This window comes from Jaculus jaculus, chromosome 4 (genome assembly GCF_020740685.1).
Source record: "Jaculus jaculus isolate mJacJac1 chromosome 4, mJacJac1.mat.Y.cur, whole genome shotgun sequence".
In the NCBI taxonomy this organism is placed as follows: Eukaryota; Metazoa; Chordata; class Mammalia; order Rodentia; family Dipodidae; genus Jaculus; species Jaculus jaculus.
In genome coordinates, this window is record NC_059105.1 from 103,918,807 (window position 1) to 103,923,133 (window position 4,327).

The 4,327-nt window shown below is 36.7% G+C and overlaps 1 non-coding gene across 1 annotated transcript; it reads left to right on the forward strand.

Annotated features, from left to right (window-relative positions):
• Nucleotides 1-618: 618 nt before the first annotated feature.
• Nucleotides 619-724, forward strand: LOC123460374. The gene has a single exon (XR_006636939.1). It is a non-coding gene; the product is annotated as a U6 spliceosomal RNA (small nuclear RNA).
• Nucleotides 725-4,327: the final 3,603 nt, after the last annotated feature.

The following is a 4,327-nucleotide window of genomic DNA, read 5'->3' on the forward strand; positions in this document are numbered from 1 at the left end:
TATATATTTTTTTATTTTTTACCCCAGAGATGGGTAGACCATAACACCAATATATATACAAAGCAACAAACTGAGAGATTTCCACAAAGATTGCCTAGTCCTACAATGGAAGTCTCTAATGAAAACATAGAGGAGACAACAGAAATCGAATCCCAAAATGAAAACACAATAAGCTATATGACGCTGCCTGTGTGAATCACTGACCTAGAAGCAAATCATCAAAAAAAATCAAGAATTGCATAAATGAAATGCAGACAGCTTTCATCACTATGCTTAACTTAATGAAGGAAATCCAGAGAGACCTCAAAAGAGAGATAAGTGAATTGAAAATGATTCAATAAATAGGCAACCTCAATAACCAGCTGATTGAACTTAATGAAGACATGATGAAGTGCAAGAATAAATCCCAAGAAGTAACAAAAAAATCAAACCATCAACTAAAATTAGAATTACACAAAGGGATGGATATGATACATAAAAATGTAACAAAAATCAAAAACCAAACAGAGCTTCTAAAAGCCTCTCTAGAAACCTTCATTAACACAGTTAATCATATGGAAGGCAGAACTTCTGATCTCGAAGACAAGACAGAAGAAATTGCTCAAGAGTCCAAAACTTGTGCTCGCTTCGGCAGCACATATACTAAATTGGAACGATACAGAGAAGATTAGCATGGCCCCTGTGCAAGGATGACATGCGAATTCATGAAGCGTTCCATATTTTTTCCTAAAAGCAGCTAGGGAAAAACAGCACACCACTTTCAAAGGAAACCCCATCAGAATTACTTCAGACTTCTCAATGGAAACCCTGAAAGCTAGAAGAGCCTGGAATGAAACTCTGCAAACTCTAAGAAATTATGGCTTCCAACCCAAACTACTCTACCTGGAAAATGTCTCCCTTATAATAGATGGTAAAAGGAAAACTTTCCATGACAAAACTCAGCTTTACAATTATATGAACAAAAAACCAAACCTACAGAAAGTATTCCAGGAAATTCTCCATAAAGAAGAAACAAATAACCAAACACAAATGCCTACAAGAAGCAGATCACAGCAAACAAACCCAGAGTAGACAGAAAAAATTTCAAATTCCATGGAAATGCCTACGCACCTCTACCACCACAACATGGCAGGGATCAAATCAAATCTCACAGTCATCACCCTAAATATTAATGGCCTTAGGTCACCCATCAAGAGATACAAGCTAACAGGGTGGATCAAAAAATTAGACCCCTCAATCTGCTGCCTTCAAGAAACCCACCTTACCACTAAAGACAGAAACCTCCTCAGGATGAAAGGGTGGAAAACAATATTCCAAGCAAATGGGAATAAGAAGCAAGCAGGTGTAGCTATATTAATATCAGAGAAAATTGACTTCAAACCAAAAACAATCAAAAAAGACAAAGAAGGCTACTTCCTACTTATAAAGAGAACAATCCATCAAGAGGATATTACAATCATACATCTGTATGCACCAAACACAGGGACACCACAGTTCATAAAACAAAAACTACTTGACAATAAAACAGAAATAACCACCAACAACATCATAGCTGGAGACTTCAACACACCATTATCAGTAATAGACAGATCATCCAAACAGAAGCTCAACAAGGAAGTAAGAGAGCTCAACAAAACCATAGAGCACTTAGAACTAACAGACATCTTTAGAACTTTAAATCCCAAATCCACAGACTACACATTCTTCTCAGCAGCCCATGGAACATTCTCTAAAATAGACCATATACTGGGTCACAAAGACTGCCTCCACATATTTAGGAATATTGACATAATTCCCTGCATGATATCAGATCATAAAGCTATATTCCTAGAAATCAACAACAAAAAAACCAACAAGAACCCCAACAGCAACTGGAAACTGAATAGCACACTCTTAAACAATAAATGGATAGTGGATGAAATAAAAAATGAAATTGCAAAATTCCTGGAATTGAATGACAAAGACAACACATCATACCAAAACTTATGGGACACAATGAAGGCAGTCCTCAGGGGAAAATTCATAGCACTTAATGCCTTCATGAAAAAGACAGAAAGATCCCAAATCAATAGCCTAACCATCCACCTAAAGGCATTGGAAAAACAAGTAAAATCCAACCCAAAGAGCTCCAGAAGGAAAGAAATAATTAAAATCAGAGCAGAAATTAATAATTGGAAACCAAGGAAACAATTAAGGCAATTGACAAAACAAAGAGCTGGTTCTTTGAAAAGATAAACAAGGTTGACAAACCTCTGGCCAATTTGATCAAGCAAAAAAAGGAGAGGCTCCAAATTAACAAAATTCAAAATGAAAAAGGAGAGATCACAACAGACATAAGTGAAATTGGCAGGATCATCAGGACATATTTCAAAAACCTCTACTCACCAAAACTGGATAATGTGGAGGAGATGGATAAATTCCTGGATGCATATCATCTACCAAAGCTAAACTCAGAGCAGATTAATCACCTCAATGAACCCATCACACTCATGGAGATTGAAAAAGTAATAAAAAACCTCCCAAAAAAGAAGAGTCCAGTACAAGATGGATTCCCAGCCAAATTTTATCAAACCTTCATGGAAGAACTCAAACCAATCTTTCTAAAACTGTGCCACACAATTGAAGAACAGGGAAAACTACCCAACTCCTTCTATGAAGCTAGTATCACCCTAATCCCAAAACCAGGCAGAGAGGCCACAAGAAAAGAAAACTACCGGCCTATTTCCCTAATGAACATAGATGCAAAGATCCTGAACAAAATATTTGCAAACCGAATCCAACAACACATCTAAAGCATTATCCACCTTGACCAAGTGGGATTTATCCCAGGAACACAAGGGTTGTTCAACATATGAAAATCTGTCAATGTAATACACCACATAAACAAGCTTAAACATAAAAACCACATGATCATTTCGATAGATGCAGAAAAGGCCTTTGACAAGATACAACATCACTTCATAATCAAAACATTTGAGAGAATTGGCATGGCCGGTTCACATCTTAACATAATAAAGGCAATATACAAAGCTCCAAAGGCCCAAATAATACTTAATGGAGAGAGACTGGAGGAATTCCCATTGAGATCAGGAACAAGACAGGGATGTCCTCTCTCACCTCTGCTTTTCAATATAGTTCTGGAAGTCCTAGCCCAAGCAATAAGACAGGAGAAGGAAATAAAAGGGATACAGTTTGGAAAGGAAGAAGTTAAGTTAGCTCTATTCGCTGATGACATGATTGTATATGTAAGAGACCTGAGAGACTCCATACCAAAACACCTGAAGGTGATTAACTCGTTTGGCAAGGTAGCAGGATACAAAATCAATGCACAAAAATCGGTAGCATTTCTGTATGCAAATGACAAAGATACAGAAAAAGAAATAAAGGACATAGTCCCATTTTCAATAGCAACAACAACAACAACAACAAAATACCTTGGAAGAACGTTAACCAAGGAAGTAAAAGATCTATACAACGAAAATATAAAAACTCTCAACAAAGAAATTGAGGAGGACTTGAGAAGATGGAAAGACCTACCATGCTCCTGGAAAGGGAGAATTAACATTGTGAAGATGACAATCCTACCAAAGGCAATATATAGATTTAACTCAATTCCAATAAAATCCCTACAGTGTTGTTCACAGAGATAGAAAAATTGATCTCAAATTTCATATGGAAATGCAAAAGGCCTCTCATATCCAAACATATCCTCAGCAAAAGAAATACCTCTGGTGGCATCACCATACCTGATCTAAAGCTATACTACAAAGCGATAGTAATAAAAAGAGCATGGTACTGGCATAAAAACAGGAGTATAGACCAATGGAATAGACTTGAGGACCTGCATTTTGGGTCAACCAACTATAGCTACTTGATATTTGACAAAGGCCCAAACAATATAGGCTGGAAAAAAGATAGCATCTTCAACAAATGGTGATGGACAAACTGGATAACCACATGCAGGAAACTAAAACTTGATCCACACATTTCACCATGCACTACACTCAAATCTAAATGGATCAACGACCTCAACATAAGACCAGAAACTCAAATACTACTGGAAGAAAATTTAGGAAGTACTTTCTATGATATAGGAATGGAAAAAGACCTCCTGAACAAAACCCCAGTGGCTCAAGTTTTTAAACAGGCACTCAACCAATGGGATCATATGAAGCTGAAGAATTTCTTTGCAGACAAGCATATAATAAGCAAAGCTAATAGAATACCCACAGAATGGGAGAAAATATTTGCAGGTTATCCAACTGATATAGGCCTTATCTCTAGAATTTACAAAGAACTCAAAAGTCTAAACAATAAGAAGACAAAT